General features: G+C 33.1%; 1 non-coding gene across 1 annotated transcript; it reads left to right on the top strand.

Moving 5' to 3' along the window:
* Positions 1-16,575: 16,575 nt before the first annotated feature.
* On the top strand, positions 16,576-16,681 carry LOC128035687 (small nucleolar RNA R71). The gene has a single exon (XR_008192238.1). It is a non-coding gene; the product is annotated as a small nucleolar RNA R71 (small nucleolar RNA).
* Positions 16,682-20,202: the final 3,521 nt, after the last annotated feature.

Genomic DNA, 20,202 nt, shown 5'->3' with positions numbered 1-20,202 from the left:
AACTAGTTTCTCTATCAAATAAGTTTTATTTCTGTTCTACCAATTCAACCAGACTTCTTCTATCTCTCCTTATAAAAAGATCACACTAGTAGAGATAAAAAGACAACTTTGAGATATTGTTATTCTGCCCGAAAATAGTGAGACTTTATTTTCTAAGTATAAATTCAATTTTCTGGGAATAACAGTTCTACTGGTTTCTATTGAGAGAATTATTTTTCTATTGAAAGTAAGAAATTGTTTCTAGTTCTGTGTTTGATTTGTGATTGTTCGAGCCCACACCCGAAGTGATTTGTGGTAGAGAATGGTGGAGAAGGTCATTCGATTGAAAGTTAGAAATGTCTAGGATCCATCTCGCACAAAGCACGGATATTTTTCGGGAAAACTTTATTGCTATAAATATCATAAACTGACTCATGTTTCAAAATTGTAATTTTTCGTTGTGGCAAAACTGTTTTCAAACTAGTTTTTTTTTAACAACTACATCAGATTGTAGGAGCCACTTACTTGAAACATTTCCTAACTAAATAACATATATTTATCATAATTTGGAAACAATCACAACTCATAATTATAAGCATATGTAATAGATGTTCAAGGACCCAACTAACATGTCTCAAGGTTATTCGGGGTCCAATTCAAAATCAAGACTCGAATCCAAACTCAGCTATCAAAGTACAACTAGATGTCTCGAGACATGAAGGTTGAGTATTAAGACATGCTTCCCCTATTTCAGACCCTTACACTCGATGTTCTGTCTCAAGACCATGAAGTTCATGTCTCAATACTAAGCTAACCCTGTATCAGGACATGTTCACCATGTCTTGAGACCATTACCCAAAAAATGCACAAAATTGTCATTTTTGTTATTGATGTCTCGAGACACTAGTGTTATTTCACCTACAATGTGCATTAAAACATTTTTAAATATACTCCAATACAAATCAAACTTAGGCCAACATGGAACCATATCATCAAGCATAAATTAGGTTCACGTATTAATTGGATTATGACCAAACGTGAAGCGATTATTAGTACGTGTGAATGCCTAAGGAATAAGGTTCACGTATTAATTGGATTATGACCAAACGTGAAGCTATTATTAGCACATGTGAATGCTTAAGGAATTAGGTTCACGTATTAATTGGATTATGACCAAACGTGAAGCGATTATTAATACTTGTGAATGCCTAAGGAATTAGGTTCACGTATTAATTGGATGGAAATTCATGTTCTTACTAGTTGATTAAGACTGCCCTAAGGTGACTTAATTCAATGAGTATAGGAATTATCGTTCCAATGACTTACAAATGTTTTCCAAGATTTAATGTAAGATGCATGCATTATCTTAATGCATATCGTCTGTTGCAAAAGGTTTTATAATATTTCCTTAACACAAAAATATTAATGAATGGATGTTTTATTTTTAGTTCGAAAAAATGACACCTACTCCCTTACTAAACATACTTATTGAGAACAAACTGAACAAAAATAACTATAAGGAATGGAAAAGGAACATCATGATTGTCCTAAGCTATGAGAAACTTGAAACAGTTCTTGATAATATATGCCCACGACCACTCAAAATAAGGCTAGAAACATTGGGAAGAGTTTGATGAGATAGCTCATTGTCATATGCTGGCAAGTGTGACCAATACTCTTTATAAGCAATTGGAAAGATGTAAGGCTGCCAAAGTTATTCTAGACAAACTAGAGGACATGTTTGAAGGCCAAACTGCCTTGGCAAGACAATCGGCTATAATTAGTTTGATGAATGCCCAACAAAAACCTAGTACTCTGGTCAAAGACCATATGATTGCTCTTATGGGTTATTTTGTCAAGGCTGCAGATAATGAGGTTAATCTGGATTAAAACACACAAATAGAGACGATTTTCAAAAGCTTGTCCAAGGACTTTGTAGGATTTAGGACTGCATATAACCTTGGGAACAAGAATCTGACGCTTACATAACTCATTAAGGAGTTATAACCCTATGAGTTGATGTTGAATTGTGGTCAACTGATCCAAAAAGTAGAAGAAAACTTAGTGATTATTGCTTCCTCTAAAGGGAAGGGAAACATGCTAAAAGAAACAAGGGTTAGGTTATTTAGCCCACCTAAAGTGGAAATGAGGAGAACCAAGAAGCCTAAAGACGTATCTAAGTCTAAGTGCTTCTTTTGCAATAAGAAAAGGCATTTCAAGGCCAACTGCAAAGAGTGAAAGAATTACCTACCCACTAAGGGCAAATAATGAAATTCTTAATGAAAGAAACTTGCTTAGTCGAAGATTCAATAGACCAATAGGTCATTGATTCTAGAGCCACTAACAATGTATGTGTTTCTCTATAAGGGTTCAAGGAAACAAAAGATCTTAGAGATAAGAGCCTGTCATTTTAGACCAGAAGTGAGACAAGTGTGGCAGCTGAAGCAGTGGGAGATATACATATTTATTTTGATAATTTTATGAAGATTAATTTGAAAGACATTTTCTATATATCAAGTTTCAAAAGAAACTTAATTTTTGTTGCACGTTTATTTAAAGATGGCTTGAACGTGACTTTTAATAATAATGTTGCAATATTTCGATGTAACACCCCTAACCTATCTCCGTCACCAAATTAGGGTTACAGAGTATTACGATACAATTAGAAACAATGAACTTCAATCATATATAATTAATCAAATTTAATAATAACATTCAAATATGTATTTTAATTAAATAAGTATACACTTATGAACCATAAACCGAGCTTACGGAGACCTAAAAATAGTTTGGGAACATTCGGGATCATTTTGAAACAAAAAAATATTTTGGAAAAATTGAAAACTTTTGGAAACAGGGGTCACAAGGCTGTGTGACAAAGCCCAGGCTGTGTGGTTTAAAAACATGGACATGTGGCCAATCGTGTACAAGTCAAACTATGGGACACAGGACCTAGCTCGTGTGTCCGCCCATATAAGTATTCGCAATAGGGTCACATGGTTGTGTCACAGGCCATGTGCCAGACCAGGTGTGCACTTGAAGTTTGGTCACACGATCATGTCGCTAGGCCGTGTAACTCTTTGAGACCATGTGGTTCATCCTGCACTCAAAATTTAAATAACATACGGCCGTGTGGTGTGGCCATGAGACGATAGCTCGTGTCTCAATCCATGTGCTCCCTAAATAACCCTTAATGCAAGTCATTTCAACACCATTTCTTGGACACTAAACCAAACAATTTCAAAACACTTTCACACATTAAAAACACAAACATACCTAAAACATGCCAAAATCAATCAACCTATATGCCTAACCAATATGCCATCATTTGGCACCACAATTCATAAATCAAATCAATTCAATTTCAATGTTAAAAGACTAACCTTAAACATACATCACACATACTGTTTGACCATTTCATTCACATCTCAATTCTACAACAAGTCACCTACTTCAAAAGGGCATGAAAAAATGACCAAAGACACATATTTACATAAACATTTACAAACCAAAATCAATGACATATATATATACACAAATAAGCTAGGCATAAGCTCAAACCATACCATATTAACAAAGTAGTATAAAAACTCATATTACATGCCTTTTATAACCATCAACATAATAACCAAAATCTACCAAAGTGAGAGATGAATAGTATGCATGTTCTCCGACTAGATTCCAACTGGTCGAGCTTTCCGATGATCTACAGGAAAAGAAAACAACTAACGTAAGGAAATAGTACTTAGTAAGCTCGTATAAATCTTAAACGTAAACTTACCGAATAGGCTCAATTTATGTAATTCATACATAATTCCTTTGACATGCTTAAGAGATTATCCATTTCTTATTTCAATAATGAAACATCAAACATCCATCCATATCAATGAACATATACTGGGAGCATATCCATATACATAACATTCATCACATCTCTAATATGTAACATTCATACCTTCAAAGCTCTTATGTTAACACTTTCCATTCCATCTATTATAATTTCATAAAATTTTATATAATTAAGTTCATTCGTTTAAGCCTTTATTACCCGTTAAACCAAATGAAACAACGTTGGATATACAGGAACCATGCTCACACAAAGTGTGCTTGTATCTGTAACTATAAACGTATATGTAATGTTCACACAAGCTATGAAGTAGGCCTGCTCACATGAGCTTTAGGTCGAGGTGTTAAGCTACATGATGCTGTTCACACGAGCTATGGAGAATTCGCAACAAATGCAGGACCTTAGCCATCGGTAGGACATCCAAAACTAGCGCCTGAAACCATATAACCCCTAATAACATGGCATTTGTATCCTAGGTATTCACAAGGTTCAAGCGGTTCAAGCGGGATACATTATTTTCTTTGATTCCTTTTTTGATATAACATTTCATATACATATTCATGAAATTTACATTTTCCACAATTCGTCAATTGATCACCATAATTTAGTCTCATTAAGCATATAACATATAATAATCATTTAAGATATTACTAACATAATTATTCATTAACATTTTAAAAAATATACAAATAATGAATTAGCCATTATACTGAATTTACCTCAACCAAAAGAGTTATAAAATTGAAGTCGAGAACTAGTCCGATACTTTAGCTTTTTCATGATTTAAATTCAATTGGCTCGTTTCTTTATCTAAATAATAGTTTTCATTCAATTAAATCATTCAAATAGCATAAAATACTGAGATTCATATATTTGTCCCTTAATCGTTATTTTACACTTTTACCCTAAAATTATACTTTTTATTCAATTTAGTCCCTAAACTCGAAACTATCTAAAATTCCATAATTAACCCCCAACACACTAAATCGATTTTACTAGCACCTCAAAACAGTCTCTACACATAAAAATTACAGAATTCTCATGCTAAAATTTAATTATTTTCACATTAGTCTCTAAACTCAAAACTAGCAAAATTTCCTTTATAAAATAGCCCTAATGAACAACCAAGCTTATAAATTTATCATAAAATTTCAAAACATCATTGACTCATCAATGGCATAATCCGAAACATGTGATATTTTTGCAAATTAGTCCCCGAGTTAGCTAGATTAAGCTACAACGATCACAAAAACATAAAAATTACTAAAAACGGGCTTGAAAATCACTTACATGCATGAACTTTTGCTAAGTTGAAGCTTCAAAGTCTTCAATTGTGTTTTTATTTTCTATTTTCGGTGGTTGAAGGTTAAAGAAGATGATAGTTTGTTTATTATTATTATTTCTTTAATTTATGCTTATTTTTAACTTAATTACTACATTACCTTTAATGATTTCATTCAACTAACAAATTTCCTAACCCTTAACCGTCCATTTGTATTACCAAAGTATATTTTCCTTTTAAGTCCATTCACTTATAACAACGAAACCATTTAATCCATAAAATTACGTAGTGATTAACTTTTACACCTTTTACGATTTAGTTATTTTTCTTTAATTAACTATCCAAACGTTAAAATTTCGGACCAAATTTTAATACACCTATATAATCACTCCATAAATATTTAATAAAAATATTTATGGGCTCATTATAAAAATGAGGTCTTGATACCTCATTTTCTAAAACCACTTGAACCTAATTATTCGTTCAATAAACAAAAATCATTAAATCAAATTTCAACGTAATTCTATACTTGACTCGTAAATATTAAATAATAATATTTACGAACTCACTTGTCTGATTTGTGGCCCTGAAACCACTGTTTTTGACACCACTAAAAAATAAGATGTTACAACTCTCCCCCCTTAGGAAATTTCGTCTTCGAAATTTCTTACTTAGAATAAGTTTGGTTATTGTAAACTCAAACTCTTTTGTCTTCCAAATCTAATATGTCTCCCCTTGGTTATTCTCGTTCAATTCTTAGAACTCGATGATATATCACTATAATATATATCCTCTAGAAACTGAATTACCCGCTTCGACTGTCCGTCTGTTTGCGCCATAGCTTCGTGAATTTTGGATACATACAACTCAATTAGCTTTCAAACGAATAATCTGTTCTGACCGGAATAACAATAAAAAATAAAAAAAATGAGTTGTTTACATCAGTCTGACAATAATAATCTTGATCGGTTTTCCCTTTCTCAACATCAAAGATAGTCCAGATACGGTATCCACCAACTGGCCTTCACATACCATCAAAATTATAACAAACCACAATAACTCATACAGGACTTGATATTTAACTTTTCCATACTAGATATCTCTGTAAAAACTCTAAAATTTCACATTTTATTCCCAGCTATCAGTAACTTTGTCTCAAGTCATTTCACTGTTTGTCACACTTAACTGAATCAAATAGCAACTGCAATAAGCCTCTAGTAAAATGTGTCATATAATCTCAGAATTGTTCAATACATATATTTGATTTAAGAAATATAGACTATTATCACAATCCATACTGAAATTAGTTATTTGATCATTCTGACTCTATTCCAGTTTAGCTAACAAATTCAAATCTTTTCTTTGCATCTAACAAATTCTGTAAAGAATAAATGGTTCAACTCTTATCTCTGTACTAATCGAACGAGCATAATTCAAGGTTACCCGAGTAAAACATTATTGTCGATAATGAATTTTTTTCCCTGGATGTAAATTGATTTTGAATCAAAGCTTATGTCAATAGAGTTTTCAATTGATCAAAACTTTGTTGGGACTTATCTGATCAAAGAAATTTAAAAATTTCTTGTAATAAATTTTTCCTCGGCAACTATAACGCTTGGTTTGTGCAAGTTTAAACAGTCGTTATCAAGTAATAAGTAAGTAAAAGTGTTATCCTCTCTACAAGGATTGCGTATGTTAATCAATTAATGGTAAAATTAATATTAAAAATTTGGTAAGAAAAAAAGAATATTCTTATGGTGATTAATCATTAAATTAAATTAAATAATCTAGATGCAAAGTGATCCCTAATGCAAATTAATCTAAATGCAAAGTATGCAATAAGATGAATGAGATGGGTTTAGCAACAAATTCACAAACTTCAACAATCAGTAGAATGAATAGGCTAGAATAATTACATCATTCAACTTAATTCAATTTTTTCATGCTTAATAATGTTTCGAAAAGTATTCCATGGCAACTCGATCTTTCATGAGCTTGAAACTGATTTTAAGTCATTTTGGAATCTTTCACTTAGAAAAGAAATGCATACTACCATGATCATAATTAACTAAGGGTTTCTTAGAATTCATGTGAAGTGACAGGGACGGGTTAGGTTTGAAACAATTTAATCACATAAATCTAAAAGTTATGCAAGGTAATAGAGCTCTCTCAAGTTATTATGAATCTTTGATTTAATTGGGTTAGGATCTAAATTAAGCATACACCTTTCAATTATTGTGTCCATTAATCGCCATCTGGTTAGGATTGATCAACTATTCTAATGCATTCAATCACATTTTCATGAATGAAATACATGCTTGAGTTTAATTAAAAGCATGAACGAATGAGGCATAGAACATCATAAACATGATTTAAATGAACTTTATTTAATTGATGCAATCATTCTAGCTAAACAAATCTAAGCTACATGATTGATGAAAAAATAACAAAAAAATTGCGAATATGATTAATATTAAAAGTAAAACAACGATAAGGAAGAATAAACTCTGATTGATTCGGTAGTTCTCCGGAATATGATTGTAGCAGCTTCCTCCAATTCTCGTGTTGCTCCTTTGCAAAGTGCTCCTCAAGGTGGTTGACCAAAAGAGTATTTTCTAAAGGATTTGCTAGTTAATGGAAAGGGAAAATGGGGGTGGCTATGCATGTAAGGGAGAAGAAAATGTGATGAAGGAAAAAATGAGAAATGAAGAATGAATGTTAAGTGAATGATGATTGATAAGGGATATAGAGGGTAGTATTTATAGTGGATGGATGACTAGTAGGTTTGCTAAAAATAGCTTAAAATCCCTTAGGTTTTTGTTTCCCATGGCTGGCCATAAATTGTGGAGATTGGGGGTTATTTAGTTGCTTGATTCATGCATGAAATCATGCTTGAATTGTGCAAGGTGGTGGATGGTTTCTAGGGTAAAGCTTGTGTGCTGATTTCTGATTTATTTGCAATTGTAAAGACCTCTAATAAATCTCCCATAAATAGATTTTGAGTTACCAAAATGCCCTTGTCGACTTGGGCTTCTTTCTTCATTATTTGGATGGGTTGAGGACCTAAATGCTTGCAAAACTTGTTCATCAATTGCACCAACTTTAATTGGATCAAATTAATTTCTTTATGACCTATTTTTCCTTGCCTTTGCCGTCCATATAGAGTGAATTTGGCTCATGTCCATGCAGCTTTAATAAATAAGTTCTGCATAAGTCTTTGGTCCAACTGCAACAATTAAATCAAGATTAATATGTATCATAAAATAATTAAATTATGCACAAATTTAATGTAAAATAGCACAAAATTGTATTCTTAATTAAATCATGCCCATTATCTGAATATGAATAAAATTCACCTAGTTAATTATTAAATACTCGGAATTAATATTTTTTAAGTAAAAAGGTGCCATAAACTACTTAAGAAACCTATATAATTTAGAGTTTACACACCCTCAAACTTAATCTATTGCTCTTGCCGAGTAATGGAAAGCAAAAATTTAGATAAGGCAATCTTGCAATAAGCTTAAATAGAACCGTTAAGTAGAATCAACTTTTGCACATAAACATACATCAACAAAGTCATGCTCACAAACTCTTTTTCTTGACAAGTCGCTCATATGGAAACATTATTTCAAAATTTTATACTAAGTGAGGGAAAATGCTAACATAATTCATAGAGTGCATACTTTTCAAGGTCATACATAACAATGTAGTTGACATAATTGTCAAAATCAATAGGTATTTTATAGGGTTGTAATGGGGTTAGGCTTAAGGTAGGGATAAAGAGAAGTGAATTTTTAGGTTCAATAATCTTAACCTTAACTTTCCTTGGATCTTTTTGAGGTACATGCTTCCTACTAACGAGTATTACCACCCCCCAAACTTAATTTGAAGCTTTATGCCCAACAATACTTATCAATATTTTGAGTATTTATTTTGCTCTCTTTGCTTTGACATTTCAACAGAGTTTTTTCTCTCTTTTTTTATATCATGGAGAACATATACATATTTTTGAATTTTTCCTCAATCTTTGCGTACCAAGACAAGTATAGTTAAGATTGATGCAAAAGAATAGGATAAAACTTAAAAATATGGTAATATGGCTTATGATGTAGGTGATTAACAATAAAATAGGTTTAAAGGCTCAAACTAAAGTTTCAATGGTCAAATACATATGGTAGGCTTGAAAGGCTCAAACGATACAAAGAAAATGTGCCTATATCATGTTTAGATTCTTATGCCTCCTAGGATTTTGCCTTAAGAAAGTTACTAAGTCAATTTTAAGGACTTAAAACTTCATGTATGTCTATTTCTAAGGAAATTAATTTTTCATGGAAAAACTACATAAGACGTAAGAACATGCAAGCATTCCATACCTGAAGATAACATAAAAAAACTCAGATAAAATAAAAAATCATACTTGCATTTGAGCTGACTTATGAACAAAGAAAATTTTCTAAACATTATTTTATTTTAGCATACTTATGTGTAAACATTGAATCATACTTAAGAAAAAATTTAAAATTCATGCAAATATTACCTTACCCCCTTTAAAAAGAAGCAATTTCCTTATTGTGGCAACAAAGCAATGAATGAAAACCGAACAACAAAGAGGATAGCAAGAAAAGAGAAGTGAGTCATGAAGACTGCTTAAGTACCAAGTCTTTCTTAACAATTCAATCCTAGACATATTCATTCACATTACCACACTACTTCATTTTTTATGAAAAGGCATTAAGTTTAATTTATTCATGTTTGCAATTCCCTATTTATTATGCAAAAGTAAAATACTAACAAAGAAAAGAAGTATAAATGCCTAAAAATAAATACTTAAAAAAAAAAGAAATTTCCCCCTTTTAATTCGTGTGTTCATCTATGTCTTTCTTCTTTCCCTTTTTGGTTGCACTTGATTCCACAAGCTCTTCTTGTCATGTCTCGAAGATATGATCTGGGAACTCAGGAACAAAACTGTTAGAGATATTTTTAAAAGTATTTTGCTTGGTATCATCTCTAACTTTTGCATATCTCTAGTAAGCTTGTTGTTGGTTATGCATGAATTTCCACATATCCATCATAGTTGAAAATTTCTATTTCTTCAAAGTGCTTGAAGAAGTAGGAATTGGAATGGTCAACTCAGGATTAACACTTGGCTCCACTAGTTCAGCAACATTTGGTTCCACCCTCGGTTTAGGGTTGTTTGGTTCCTCTTCAGTTTCTGCTTCTTCTGTTTCATTTACTGAGTCACCTTCTGGTTCAGATTTGGTTGACGACTCATCAAATTCTGGTTCATTTCGCTTGATCTGGTTCAACATTTCAGCTTTCTTCACTAACCTTTCAAGATCATACCTTGTTATGCAACCTTGAACATAACTACCCTTCAGATTTGCTTTTGTTTTATTTGGGCCCTCAAGCAAATTGAAGTAATTAATGATGGAAAGTACGCATTTCCTACCTTTTTTTTCTAGTGCAATCTTAAATTTCCTTGAGTATAATTCTCCTAACAGTAATAGACCTTTTTGTCATAATTACATACAACAAAAGCATTTGTTCCATCAAGATGGTGGAACTATGTGAGATAGGCATGAAGCTATATTGAACAAAGTAAAATCATACCTTAGCCCCGATTTGTAACAACATTAAGTACTTGTTGAAGAAAATCCCAACTGATATTCGTCATCATGGCAGAGTACCCATCTTCTTCAACATCAGGTAAGTTTAAAAAATCATTAATAGACCTAGAAGTAAGGGGTACCTTCTTTTTACGAACAAGAACTTCATTAGCATCTGACGTGGTCAAATTGGTATAGAACTCCCGCACTAATTCCTCTTCAAGCATTGATCGTGCATCATAGAATTGATTCCAATTTAAAGCGTCAATTTTTTTCGAATTGACAAAGGCATAATCATCTTATCATTGCTCTCTAAATTGAAACATTTTTCCGACATCATGGGTTAATTTTTAAAGATGGAATTGAATCTTTCCATCGCTTCCTCATCTTAAATCAAAATTGGATTTTCGGCGGTAGTTTTGGTAGATCTAGCTCTTTTGCAAGACATGGTCACTTTTCCCCCAAAAAAAGAGAAATTTCAGCAAATGAAGATGAAGGAATCAGCATTGTCTGAAGATGCAAGATTTGTGGCAGCGATGGAATTGAGACAGAGACAAGGTTGCTTCAACAATAAGCTTGCAATAGCGGAAGGGTTGCGGCAACAATAGATTGGTTTTGCGATAATGAAGGGAAATTGGGGGAAATTTTCATGATTTCAGGCCGACGGCAAAGAGAAGAAGAGTAGGTGGCTAGGGTTAAAGCTAATTGCTTGAATGGTGTGAAAAATATGATAGCAAAAAGGGGATTATATAATAGTAAATTAAGGTAAATTTGTAGCAAAAATTTAGCTACAAGGGATGCTTGGACGGCAAGGCATGGAGGGAAGGAAAGTGGCAAAAAATATTAGGGTTTTGAGGGTTTATGGATGGAAATTGTATGGGTAATTTCCTCCTCTTCACTATTCTAGGCCTCGAGCCCAAACTGCAATTATTTGAAATTTTGAACTGAACTAGAAGAATAAACTGATTAGTACTTGGGCCAAATTTGACCATCTTATTAAACATAAACAATTAAATTAAAGTTAAAAATTTATTTTGGATTACTTTAAAATTTTCTTCTCAAAAATTTACAATAAATTAATATCTCAAGAAATGCTAAAAGGGTCACAAATGGTCCTGCTTAAGTTCCAATCTCCTTAGACAGATTTAATTTAATGTACTAATTCAAGAAAAATAATTTCTAAATATGTCATTTATTAAAAATAAAAATATGAAAAATCATGGGTCTATTAAATTGAACGAGGTTTCCACTCACTCAAATTCGTCATCCCAATAATGTTTGAGACGTTGATCATTAACTTTAAATGTACCTCTATTGTTGTCACGCAATTCTATGGCTCCATATGGATAAACTTTGTAAATTGTATAAGACTCTTTCCATCAAGTTTTGAGTTTACCCAGAAATAATTTTAGCCGCGAATTGAACAACAACACATTTTACCTGCTCTGAATTCACCAGGTTGTATACGACTGTCATGCCATCTCTTAATCTTTTCTTTACACATCTTAGCATTCTTGTATAAAAATAAACACAACTCCTCAAGCTCATCAATTTGTAACATTCTTCTTTCACTGGCTTACTTTAGATCCAAATTTAATTGTTCCAAGGCCCAGTGAGCTTTACTTTCCAACTCAAATGGCAAGTGACATGCATTTTCAAAGAGTAATCGATAAGGAGTCATTCCTAATTGTGTCTTAAAAGAAGTTCGATAGGCCCATAGAGCATCATCGAGCCGTCGAGACCAATCTTTTCTATTAGGTCGAACCACCTTCTCAAGGATCATTTGATCTCACGATTTACCCATTCAATTTTCCCCTTTGACTGTGGATGATAGGTAGTGGCAATTTTGTGTTTCACATCATACTTGTCAAGTAACCACTTAAGCCATTTATTTACAAAGTGAGATCTTTCATCGCTAATTATAGCTCTAGGAGTCCCAAACCGTGTAAATACATGCTTATGTAGAAATCGCATGACAACCTTAGCATTATTTGTTGGGTTTGTCTCAGCTTCAACCCACTTAGTTACATAACCCACAACTACTAAGATATACCTGTTACCATAAGAAGAAGAAAATGGACCTAGAAAATCAATGCCCCATACGTCAAATAATTTTACCCCTAAATATTTGTCAATGTCATCTCTTTCCTCCTTGATATGATTCCGGTCCTTTGGCATCTATCACAATATGTATACGTATTCTTGAACACTGTAGGCCAAAAGAATCCTGCTTGTAAAATCTTTCCTGCAATACGGCAACCACCAAAGTGTCCCCCACTTGGTGATGAATGACAGTGGTATAGGATCTCATCAATCTCACTTCAAGCTACACACTTCCTTATTATGTTATCTGCACATTGTTTAAACAAAAATAGATCCTCCCAAAAATAATACCGACTATCATGAAGGAAAATCTTTCTTAGTTGGTATGTCATTCCTTAAGGTATTATTCCACATGCTAAATAATTCGCATAATCAACAAACTAAGGTATTTCATGAATTCGAATTACCTCGAAGATATGCTCATCTGGAAAATTCTCATTAATTGGAACAAGTGAATGAGTTACATCATTTTGTTCCAACCTCGACAGATGATCAGCTACTTTATTTTTAACACATTTTCTATCTTGGATCTCAAGGTCAAATTCTTGGAGTAAAAGAATCCATCGAATTAGCTTTGATTTAGCATCTTTCTTCATGAGTAAGTATTTAATGGTCGCATGATCGATAAATACTATGATCGGTAAATCGCTTGCATCACACGTCAACTCAAACGGTGAGTTCCAACCAGGTGTAACGATTATTGGGGGTAAGATTAACTAACTTTTTAACTCTTCAAAAACTTCAAAACATACTTTGTTAAAGTAAAAAATGGTGTCTTTCTCTAATAGCATACACAAAGGATTGAAAATTTTTGAATAATCTTTAATAAACCTTCGGTAAAAACTGGCATGGCCTAAAAAACTCCGAACTCCTTTAACAGTGACTAGTGGTAACAATTTTTCAATTACATCCACCTTCACTTTGTCGACTTCAATCCCATTTTTGAAAATTTTGTGTCCTAAGACAATCCCTTCTTTAACCATAAAATAATATCTCTCCTAGTTAAGGACGAGATTTGTCTCCTTGCATCTTTTCAGTATCTTAGCCAAATGACTCAAACAAGCATCATAAGTATTACCAGAAACAGAAAAATCATCCATGAATACCTCAACAATTTTTTCTATCATATCAGTAAATATTGCCATCATGCATCGCTGAAATGTGGTAGCTGTCTTACATAAACCGAAAGGCCTTCGCCTAAAATGCAAATGTATCTTACGGGCAAGTAAAAGTCATTTTGTGGTAGTCTTCCGGCTGCAACTATTTGGTTATATCCCAAATATCTATCTAAGAAATAATAAAATTCATTACCTTCCAGTTAGTCCAACATCTAATTCATAAAAGGCAGCGAAAAATGATCTTTTCAAATAGTTTTGTTCAATTTTATGTAGTCAATACAAATTCTCCAAATCGTAATCGTACTTGTCAGGATTAACTCGTTTCATTCATTCTCAATAATCATGATTCCACCTTTCTTTGGTACACACTGTGTCAGACTTACCCATGAACTATTGAAATGGGGTAAATAATTCTCGCATCTAACCATTTGATAACTTCCTTTCAAACTACCTCTTTTATGATAGGATTGAGTCTAATTTTCTCATCGATTCTACCTCGGACGCCCCCCTTTAGGATAATCTTGTGCATACGAAAGGAGGGCTTATTCCTCAGATATCAGCTATCGTCCAACCAATCGCCTTTTGTAAATTTCTTTAAAACTTCGATCAGCTACTCCTCTTGGTGTTTTGTTAGTTCTGCTGAAACAATCATAGGCAAAGTAGAACTGTTACCGAAATAAATGTATTTCAAATGAGAAGAAAGTACATTTAGTTTGAGTTTTGGTGGTTCCTCAATTCACAACTTCATTTGTGTAAATTCCTGAGCTTCCAACTCTAATGGTTCAAACCATACTGGTTGAACATAGTTCCTCAGATTGGCTTCCATCAAGGCCATACTTTCATTACCTTCTTGATCTTCCAATGGTTCAGACCCTGAGGTGTTCTCCAATAGGTCATCTACAAAATTATTCTCTCATTCCATATAAACTAAAGTTTCTAACTCCTCCATCACTGAACATTCCTCCGTCGGATCAGGAAATTTCATTACTTTAAGAACATTAAGTGTTACCTGATAATCTTGAATTCTCATGGTGAGTTCACATTTTTGCACATCTATTAACATGCTTCCCACGGCTAGGAAAGGTCTCCCTAAGATGATCGACACTTCCTTATCTTCTTCAAAATTTAAGACAATGAAATCAGCAGTAAAAATAAACTTATCTATACATACCAAAATATCATCGATCTTTCCTTCTAGGTATACCAAAGATTGATCTGCGAACTGGAGTGTCATAATCGTGGGTCTTACTTCACCTATCCCTAACATCTTCAAAATAGATTTGGGCATCAAGTTGATGCTTACCCCTAGATTGCATAAAACTTTACCATAGTAAGATTCTCTAATATTATAGGGTATAGTAAAGCTTCTAGAGTCCTTCAATTTCAAAGGTAGCTTGTTCTGTAAGAACGTGCTGCACTCCTTTGTTAATGCTATAGTCTCCTACTCACTAAGTTTCTTCTTCTTGGATAGAATGGCCTTAATGAACTTGACATAATAGGGTTTTTATTCTAAAGCCCCCACCAATGGTATATTGATGTGAAGCTATTTTAGAACATCCAAAAACTTCTTGAATTGCACCTCTTGTTTCTGCTTATGTTGTTCGAATCTTTGAGGATATAGAGGTGATGGAACTTTGGCTTGGAATGGACAATTTTTCTGAGGGGATAAATCTACATCTAAAGAAGGTGTTAGCTTATTTGAATTCACTAGTTTAGATTTTACCTTATCAAACTTTGTAAGTTCTAGCTCTTCCGGTGCAAGAATTTCAACTATTGGTACACTTTCCTCCTTCTCGATATGTTCATCTTCAACCACAGCTTTCTTAGGTTCCAAAGTCTTACCACTTCGTAAAGCAACTACCTTGCAATGTTCTTTATCCAATTCCTTAAAATTTTCTATACCGCTCGGCAAGGCTCCTTGCGATCAATTACGAAGCTCTGTAGCTAACTGACCCATTTAGATCTCTAAATTTTTCAATGTTACTACTTGGCTTTCGATTTAAGGCTTCATTCTTCACCATGTATGCCTTCAACAAATTCTCCAAACTATTAGATGATTTAGCTTGTGGTGGTTTTTGAACTTGTTGATTAAACCCTTGGGGTTGACTTGGTCTATGCTGCATGTAAGTGTTGTTCGGTCCATTTCCTTATTTACTCTAAGAAAAGTTTGGATGGTTTCGCCATGAAAGATTTTAGAAATTGGACTGTGGTCCTTGTCTATTTCTGTTTTGGTGTTGATTCCCTACTTAATAAACTGACTCAGAATTTGATCGACAATTATCAGAAGAATGGCCATCCCTACAATATATGCAGGAAACAACACCGAATTGACTAGGTGGCTGATCTGTAACATGATTAAAATCGTTAGCAGTAAACTATTTCAACATTGAAGACATAGAAGATACCTAAGCTGAGAGTGAAGTGTGGGCATCTACTTCATGCACTCCGACTACTCGTCTTCCTAAAGCTGCTCGATTTGTCGGCCATTGGTAATTGTTATTGGCTATTTTCTCGATGACCTCATAAGCCTTATTATAAGACTTCGATAAGATAATATCATTCACAGAAGCATCTACCACCAACCCTGTGTGCGTGTTGAGACCATTATAAAATGTCTCCAACTGGATGCAATATGGAATCCCGTGGTGAAAGCATCTACGCAGTAACTCCTTGAATCTTTCCCATGCTTCCTACAAGAACTCATCATCCATTTTTTGGAAAGTGGTGATTTTATTACGCGGGTTAACATTTTTGCTAGGTGGGAAATACTTTATCAGAAAGCATTTGGCTAATTCTTGCCAAGTTGAAATTGAATGTGGTAGTAATGAATTAAGTCATGCTCAATCTTGAAAGAACCACTCACTTCCATGAAAAGTCAAAGGCGAAGGTATGGATCTTTTATGGGCATACCACAAAATTGGCCCATGGTTTGAAGCATTTGAAAAATCACTAAATTCAAATCAAATTGGGGTGCCTCGATCTCCGGTCTCCTAATTCCTAGATTTAACTCGTTAAAGAGTGGCACAACGTATTGCCTTTATAGCCTGATCCCTATCATCAGCAATAAGAATTGGATTGTGCACATTAGCGGCTTCATTTCCTTTACCATCATTTTGATTTCCAAGGTCCATTTCTACGGCTTGTCTCTAGGCTATTCTATCTTATCTTCTTTGCTTAAATGTCTGCTCGATTTTAGGGTCTACAAGTAATAAATTGATGATTCGATCTATAACCATAAACACCTAAAAATAAATAAAAAAATAAATAATAAAGATTTAATTATTAATTACTAAAGTTAGAAATAAATAGAATAAAATAAAAACCATATTGAAAATAATAATTTCACAAAAAAACTTATTAAGGCAACAATCCTCGGCAACAACGCCAAAAACTTGTAACGCGTGGTTTATGCAAGTGTACACGGTTGTTATCAAGAAATAAGTAAGTAAAAGAGTTATCGTCTCCACCGGGACTGTGTATGTTAATCAATTAATTGTAAAATTAATATTAACAATTTGGTAAGAAAAACACAATATTCTTGTGGTGATTAATGATTAAATTAAATTAAATAATCTAGATACAAAGTGATCCCTAATGTAAATTAATCCAATGTACGCAATAAGATGAATGAGATGGGTTTAACAGCAAATTCACAAATTGCAACAACCAGTAACATGAATATGCTAGAATAATCAAATCGTTCAACTTAATTGATTTTTGTCATGCTTAATAATGTTCCGGAAAGTATTCCATGGCAACTCGATCTTTCATGACCTTGAAATCAATTTTAAGTCATTTCAGAATCTTTCATTTAGAAAAACATGCATACTACCATGATCATAATTAACTAAGGGTTTTTAGAATTCATTTGAAATAATAGGGACGGGTTAGGTTTGAAACAATTTAATCACATAAATCTAAAAGTTATGTAAGGTAATAGAGCTCTCTCGAGTTATTATGAACCTTTGATTTAATTGGGTTAGGATCTAAATGAAGCATGCACCTTTCAATTATTGTGTCCATTAATCGTCATCTGGTAGGATTGATCAACTAATTCTAATGCATTCAATCATATTTTCATGAATGAAATACATGCTTGAGTTTAATTGAAAGCATGAACAACTGAGGCATAGAACATCATAAACATGATTTAAATAAACTTTATTTAATTGATGCAATCATTCTAGCTAAACAAATTTAAACTACCATTATTGATGAAAAAATAACAAAATAAATTGCGAACAAGATTAATAATAAAAGTAAAACAACAGTAAAGAAGAATAAACTCTGATTGATTTGGTAGTTCTCCATAATATGATCATAGTAGCTTCCTCCAATTCTCGTGTTGCTCCTTCGCAAAGTGATCCACTAGGTGGCCAGCCAAAAGAGTGTTTTCTCAAAGATTTGCTAGCTAATGGAAAGGGAAAATGGGGATGGCTATGCATGTAAGGGAGAAGAATGAAGAATGAATGTTAAGTGAGGGATGATTTATGAGGGATATAGAGGGTAGTATTTATAGTGGATGGATGACTAGTAGGCTTGCTAAAAACAGCTTAAAATCCTTTAGGTTTCTCTTTTCCATGGCCGGCCATAAATTGTGGAGATAGGGGGTTATTTAGTTGCTTCATTCATGCATGAAATCATGCTTGGATCAAGAAAAGTGGTGGGCAGTTTCAAGGGTAAAGCTTGTGTGTTGATTTCTGATTTATTTGCAATTGTAGGGACCTCTAATAAATCTCCCAAAAGTGGATTTTGAGCTGCCCAAATGCCTTTGTCGACTTGGGCTTCATTCTCCCTTATTTGGATAGGTTGATGACCCAAATGATTTTCATCAATTACACCAACTTTAATTAGATCAAATTAATTTCTTCATGACCCAATTTTCCTTACCTTTGTCATCCATATAGAGTGAATTTGGCTCATGTCCATGTAGCTTTAATAAATAAGCTATGCATAAGTCCTTGGTCCAACTGTAGCAACTAAATCAAGATTCATATGTAGCATAAAATAATTAAATTATGCACAAAGTTAATGCAAAATAGCACAAAATTGTATTCTTAATTAAATCATTCTCATTATCTTAATATGAACAAAATTCACCCAATTAACTATTAAATACTCGGAATTAATATTATTTTTAAGTAAAAAGGTGTCATAAAATACTAAAAAACCTATATAATTTAGAGCTTACAGCAACACAATTATCAAAAAATTCTTAATGTATTATCTGCCAAGATGTGGCTAAAAGACTTGATTTGTTAGATCCGTTAATGTTATGGGAATATTAATTAATCTGAAAAGCATAACCAAAAATCGTAATGTTTGTAACAGATTCTGAATGATATTTTTGACACATCTACGCCTTTAATTCACAACTAATAGTAACCAGATCGGAGATTTATCTTCAAGAATACCGTAACACTTTTCAGCTGATTGAATAAATCATCAATACGAAGCAACATATATTTCTTATTTATCGTAATTTTATTCAACTGCCAATAATTTATACACAATTTCATCAGCCCATCTTTCTTTTTCACAAACAAAAGAAGTGTGCCTCAAAGTGATATACTCGATCGAATAAAACCTCCGTCAAATAATTCTTGCAACTGAACTCTTAATTCTTTTCATTTCGTTGAAATCATTCTATACGGAGTAATCAAAATCGAAGCATTCCCTGACACTATTTTTATAGCAAATTCGACTTCTTCCTCTAACAATATACCCGACAATTCATCAGGAAAAACATTTGTAAACTCACAAATTATCAATACTTGCTCAACTTTTATTTCTGATACTCTGGAATCCTTAACATACGAATAAAAATGCATTATAGCCCTTTTTTGGATTAATTTCTATACACATATCGCTAAAATTATATTCAAAACATGATCAGGCTTTGCAGATTCAATAGAAATCAATTCACTGTTCTGACATTTCAAATCAATCTGTTTCTGTCAACAATTCACTATAGCATCGTGAACAGTTAGTTAATCCATTCCTAGGATAATGTCAAATTCATTAATTTGCAGTAACATCAAGAGCTGATGCCTCCACGTGGCATTCAAATCACATAAAACCTGGCGAGAACTCAAGCTTCAGATCAAACAGATGTCTTTTGTTTCACTTCTATGTCTTTAATTGTGCCTCAAATTCCTGGTCGATTGTCTCTCGCAAATGTAACAATAAGTCTTACATTCTGATTTCTGTTCAAATTAGCTCGATACAACAGTCTTTCTCATAATAATCTCTAGATTCTCAAAC

The sequence above is a fragment of the Gossypium raimondii genome, chromosome 12 (genome assembly GCF_025698545.1).
Source record: "Gossypium raimondii isolate GPD5lz chromosome 12, ASM2569854v1, whole genome shotgun sequence".
NCBI classification, from domain to species: Eukaryota; Viridiplantae; Streptophyta; class Magnoliopsida; order Malvales; family Malvaceae; genus Gossypium; species Gossypium raimondii.
The sequence above is the reverse complement of the archived record's forward strand: the minus strand, read 5'-3'. Positions and strand labels throughout refer to the sequence as shown.